The sequence below is a fragment of the Galeopterus variegatus genome, unplaced genomic scaffold, assembly GCF_000696425.1.
Source record: "Galeopterus variegatus unplaced genomic scaffold, G_variegatus-3.0.2 Scaffold797, whole genome shotgun sequence".
Classification (NCBI taxonomy): Eukaryota; Metazoa; Chordata; class Mammalia; order Dermoptera; family Cynocephalidae; genus Galeopterus; species Galeopterus variegatus.
In genome coordinates this window covers 328409-334707 of record NW_007726908.1, presented here as the reverse complement: position 1 = coordinate 334707, position 6299 = coordinate 328409, and positions in this window count along the sequence as shown.

Below are 6299 nucleotides of genomic sequence, written 5' to 3'. Positions count from 1 at the left end.
CATCTATATTCCTCAAACATATTGGCCAGTAGTTTTCTTTTCTTGTTGTACTATTGTCTCGTTTTGGTATCAGGATGATGTTTGTCTCATAGAATGAGTTTGGGAGAATGGCCCGTTTCAATTTTTTGGAATAGTTTGTGGAAAATTGTTAGTCTTTATAGTTTTGGTAGAATTCTGCTGTAAAGCCATCTGGTCCTGGGTTTGTCTTCATTGGGGGACTGCTAATTCCAGCTTCAATCTCTTTGATTTTTATTGGTCTGTTAAGATTTTCTGTGTCTTCTTGGTTCAATCTTCATAGTTTGTGTGTGTCCAGAAATTTATCCATTTCTTCCAGATTTTCAAATTTGTTGGTGTATATTTATTTATAGTAGTCTCTAATGATTCTTTGTATTTCCAAGGTATAGGTTGTAATATCTCCTTTTTCATTTCTAATTTTTGTTATTTTTGTCTTCTGTCTTCTTTTTTTTAGCTAGCCTAGGTAATGGCTTGTTAATTTTATTCGTTATCTCAAAACAACCCCAACTTTTTGTTTCATTGATCTTCTGTATCATTTGGGGGTTTCTATTTCATTTAGTTCTGCTCTGATCTTAATTATTTCTTTCTGTCTACTAACTTTGGCTTGGGTTGTTCTTGTTTTTGTAGTTCTTTAAGGTGAAGTGTTAGGTTTTCTTCTTGCCATCTTTCTGTTCTTCTTAAGGAAGCATTTATTGCAATAAGCTCACCCTTAGTATTGCTTTTGCAGTACTGCACAGTTTTTGGTATTATGTGTCATTATTTTCATTAGTTTCAAGGAGTTTTTTGATTTCCTGTTTAATTTCTTCTTAGACCCATGTGTAGTTAAGTAGAATGTTGCTTAATTTCCATGTATTTGTATAGTTTCTAGAGCTTCATTTGTTATTGATTTCTAGTTTTAATCTATTGTGGTCTGAAGAAATGTATGGAATAATTCCAATTTTTTTGAATTTGTTGAGACTTGATTTGTGACCTGACATGTGGTCTATCCTTGAGAATGTTCCATGTGCTGATGAGAAGAATTAATAGTCTGAGGTTGTTGGATGAAATATTCTGTAGGTGTCTGCCAAGTCCAATTAGTCTAAAGTGTTGTTTTGATCTTGTATTTCTCTATTGATTTTTTGCCTAGATGACCTGTCCAATATTGAGAGAAGGGTATTCAGGCCTGTACTATTATGGCATTAGTATCTTTCTCTTTCTTTAAGTCTAATAGTATTTGCTCCAATGTTGGGTGCATAAATATTTATGATTGTTATGTCTTCTTGCTGGGTAGATCCCTTTATCATTATGTAGTCATCTTCTTTATCATTTTTATGGTTTTTGGATTAAAGTCTATTTTATCTGATATAAGAATAGCTACTCCAACTCAATTTTCATATCTATTTGCATGGTATATCTTTTTTCCATCCTTTCACTCTTAAGTCTATGTGTGTCTTTACAAGTGAGTCTCTTGAAAACAGCATATTGTCTATCTTTTTAATCCAATCAATCAGTCTGTGTCTTTTGAGTGGGGAATTTAATCCTTTTATATTAAGAGTTATAATTAAAAGGTGTCAATTTACTCTTGGCATTTAATTGATTTTTATTTGGATGTTTTAAATATCTTTTGTTCCTTTCTTTCTGATTTACTGTTTGTCTTCTGTGTTTGTTGGTTTCTTGGGATGGTAGATAAATTTCTTTTCTCTTTATGGCTTGCATTTTTGTTTTACTGTTGAGTTTTGTTCTTTCTTGAGTACTCATGGTAGTAATGGTTGTTTTTCAAGTACCAGACACAGTACTCTCGAGAATTTTTTGTAAAGCTGGTTGTGTGATATTGAACTCCTGCAGTTTTTGTTTGTCTGGGAAATATGCTATTTGTCCTTCATTTTAGAAGGATAGCCTTGCTGGATAAAGTATTCTTGACTGAAATTTTTATCTTTTAGTATTTTAATATATCATCCCATTCTCTTCTGACTTTTAGGGTTTCTGATGAAAAGTCTGCTGTTAGTCTGATAGGGGCTCCCTTATAGGTGACTTGATTCTTCTCTCTTGCAGATTGAAGATTCTCTCTTTGTCTTTGAGCTTTGCCAATTTGACTATAACATGTGTTGGAGAGGACCTTTTTGGGTTGGGTATGTTTTGGGATCTTTGAGCCTCCTGAATCTGAAGATCTGTATATCTCCCTATACCTATAAAGTTTTCCTATATTATTTTGTTGAATATATTTTCAATGACTTTTCCTTTTTCCTCCCCTTCTGGAACACCCACAATTCAGATTTTTGAGCACTTAAGGTTGTCTGCTATCTCTCAGACTTCCTACATTTTAAAAAATTCATTTTCCTTCCATTTATTTTGTCTGCCTATGTTATTTTGACAGGCCATCTTCAAGATCAGCAATTCTCTCTTCTGTTTGTTCTAGCCTGTTGTTTAAGCTCTCTATTGTGCTTTTTACTTCATTGAATGAATCCTTCAGCTCAACAAGCTCTGCTACATTCTTTTTCAGGGAATTGATTTCTTTGTACATGTCCTCTTTCAGGTCCTGTATATGTCTGTTAGGTCTATTTGGTCTAAAGCGTAGTTTAAATCCTATGTTTCCTTATTGGTTTTCCTGTGTGGATGATCTGTCCACTGCTAAAAGTGAGGTAGTGAAGTTTCCTACTATTATTGTTTTATAGTTTATGTCTCCCTTCAGATATATTAATAGTTGGTATGTGTATTAGGTGCTGAAATAAGAGATTATCTAAAAGTAAAAAAAAAACAGATGTCCAAGTTAAATCAAGGCATAAATGTGAAAAAGCAAGATATACTAGAACTTTTAGAAGAGCATATAGGAGAATATTTTTATGGCCTTATCTTGGTTATTCATTTTTTGACAAGACTCAAATCAGAAAAGGAAGTATTGGTAGTAAATGCATAGGGATGTGCATGCACAAACACACACATTATAAATAAAGTGAAAAATTAAGCTAGAGATTAAGAGATATTTGCAATTTACATGACCACCAAAAGATTAGCATGCAGAATATAAAATACAACCCATAAGTCTTTTCAAAACATACAAATATTCTAATGAAATGCCAAAATATATGAGCAGATAATTCCAGAAGAAAATTAAATGGACAAGAAACCATGATAAAAGATATCCTACCTCACTTACGATCAATGAAATGTTAACTAAAATGACTATGAGGGGGCTGGATGGCTAGCTAAATAGGTTAGAGTGCTGTGTTGTAACACAAAGGTCAAGGGTCTAGCCAGCTGCCAAAAAAAGACAATAAGATAAAATTTTATACCCATCTGATTAGTGAATAATTTTAATGATTTTAAAAATAGCAATAATAACAAGATAAAAAAAGTTCATGGACTTTAGCTAGTGATTTGGATGTATGGTCAGGGACTTACAAAATACATGATTGGAAACTGGTCACGGGCCGGCCCGGTGGCGCACTGCTACAGTGCGCCACTTGGGAGCGCGGCGGCGCTCCCGCCGAGGGTTCGGATCCCACATACAGACCAGTTCCCGCTCACTGGCTGAGCAAGGGGCGGGCGCAGCACCAAGGGTTGTGATCTCGTTGCTGGTCCCGGTCCGGTATGGGCGCAACACTGAGGGTTGCGGTCCATTGCCGGACACGAAAAAAGACAAAAAGGAAAAAAGAAAAGAAACTGGTCACAAGGAGATCTTGACAAGAAGTCTGGACAGACTTCTCTGAATGGGCAAAAAATAAAAATATATTTATACCCCAACTGAATGCTCACTAAAGGGTGACCTCATCAGAAGAGAATATTAATCAGGTAAATAAGATGACCTGTGGATTTGAGTCAGCATCTTTTCCCAGACACCCTGTCATTGCCTAATGCACTTATGAACAAAGTGGTCATGGTGGCAGGAATGGAGACTATGCATGGGCTCACCAACATGTATTTCCACTCACCAAGGCTGATCTTGCTACTGTTGAGCACACAATCTGTCAGCAGCAGAACCAACATAGTTCCCATATGGTACCATTCCTTGGGGTAATCAGTCATACCTGGTGAAAGGTTGATTACATTGGAGCATTTGCATCATGAAGGGACAGCATTTTTTTCTTACTGGAATAGACATTTGCTCTAGATAGAGACTTGCCTTCCCTGCATGCAATGCTTCTGCTAAAATAGCCTTCTGTAAACTTAGAATATGTTATTAACCATTATGGTATTCCACACAGCGCTGCTTTTGATAAAGGAACTCAGTTAATAGCCCATGAAGTGTGGCAATGGACATGTGCTCTGGGAATTCACTGGTCTTTCCATGTGTCCCACCATCCTGAAGCAGCTGTCTTTATTGAACTGTGGAATGGCCTTTTGAAGACTCAGTTACAGCATCAGCTAGGTGGCAAAACCTTGCGGGTCTTGGTCAAGTTCTCCAGGAGGCTACACATTCTCTAAATCGGCATCCAATATATAGTGCTGTTTCTCCTATAGCCTAGATCCATGGGTCCAGAAATCAGTGTGTAAAAATGGGAGTGGCACCATTCACTCTGAGGGGACTTCAGAAAGTTTAAGTAAGACAGAAGTTTTTAATTCCATTTTTAAATTTTTTGATAAAAATAAAATATATAAACTTTATTTCTCAACATTACCTACATCAAGTTTAAGACAATTTTGTAAGTGATGGTTCCAGCAATTTAGTCCATCCCTAAAGAACTGAGGGTCCTGGGAATTTAACCACATCAATGCCATCATTTTTACATTATTAACTGAAGAAAAATGGGTACCCTTTAAAGATTTTTTTTTTTAAAAGATGACTGGTAAGGGGATCTTAACCCTTGACTTGGTGTTGTCAGCACCACGCTCACCCAGTGAGCTAACCGGCCATCCCTATGTGGGATCCGAACCCTTGGCCTTGGTGTTATCAGTACCACACTCTCCCGAGTGAGCCACGGGCCGGCCCACCCTTTAAAGATTTTTTAAGATTAGAAAATAAAAAGGAGTCATGAGGAGCAAGAGCAGGACTGTAAGGTGGATGCCTAATAATTTCTCATTGAAACTCTCACAAAATTGTCCTTGTTTCATAAGAGGAATGAGCAGCAGCAACGTTGATGAAGAGATCTGCCTGATGAAGCTTTCCCAGGCATTTTTCTGCTAAATCTTTGGCTAACTTTCTCAAAACATTTCATAATAAGCAGATATTATTATTCTTTGACCCTCCAGAAAGTCAACAAGCAAAATGCCTTGAGCATCCCAAAAAACTGTTGCCATGACCTTTGCTCTTGACCAGTCCACCTTTGCTTTGACTGGACCACTTCCACCTCTTGGTATCCATGGCTTTGACTGCATTTTGTACTTGATTTTAAAGCCATGTTTCACCTCCTGTTACAATTCTAAGAAATGCTTCAGGATCTTGATCTCACTTGATTAGATTTCCATTAAAAGTTCTGCTGTTGTCTGCAGCTGTTCTGGACACAACAGTTTTATCACCCATTGAGTAGAAAGTTTGCTCAACTTTAATTTTTTAGTCAGAATTGTGCAAGCTGAACCAACTGAAATGTCTGTGGTGTTGACTATTGTTTCTGTTGTTAATCATCAGTCCTCTTCAGTTAGGGTACGAACAAGATTAATTTTTCCTTGCAAATTGATATGGATGGTCTGCCACTGAAGGCTTCATCTTCAACATTGTCTCATCCCTTCTTAAAATGAGTTGTCCACTTGTAAACTGCTGATTTCATTGGGGGCACTGTCCCTATAAACTTTTTGTAAAGCATCGATGATTTCACCATGCTTTCCACCCAAGCTTCACCATCAATTTGATGTTTGTTCTTGCTTCAGTTTTAGCAGAATTCATGTCGCTCTGATAGGGGCTCTTTTCAAACTGCTGTCTTACACTTCTTAGTGCCTCAAACTAAATTCTGTTCAGACATGTTATAACAAGAGAGTACAAGTTTACTTTAGTACAAAAATTTTGCAATTCATGTATAGACTTTTCAGAATATGCATTTTCCATGAGCCTTTTGAAGATCCCTTGTATTACCCATAATGACCCACCAGCAAAATGTTTTCCTCCTGTCTCTTCAATCTTATGCTTGGCTAGTCTAGAGGTCTTAATTCAACCAACAACTACCTTGTAAATCCAAGTATTCACAGAGTCTACAATTGAGTATTCAGACTCTGTTGGAATATACCAAACAAGTACTTGTGCTGATGTATAAGGAGACATGTAATGGAATGTTCACCGCAATGTTGCTGGATATAGAAATCATCTGCAAAAAAACCAAAATACCTGTCATGGGACAAACAGATAGACTCTGTATGGGACTCCCATGATGAAATAT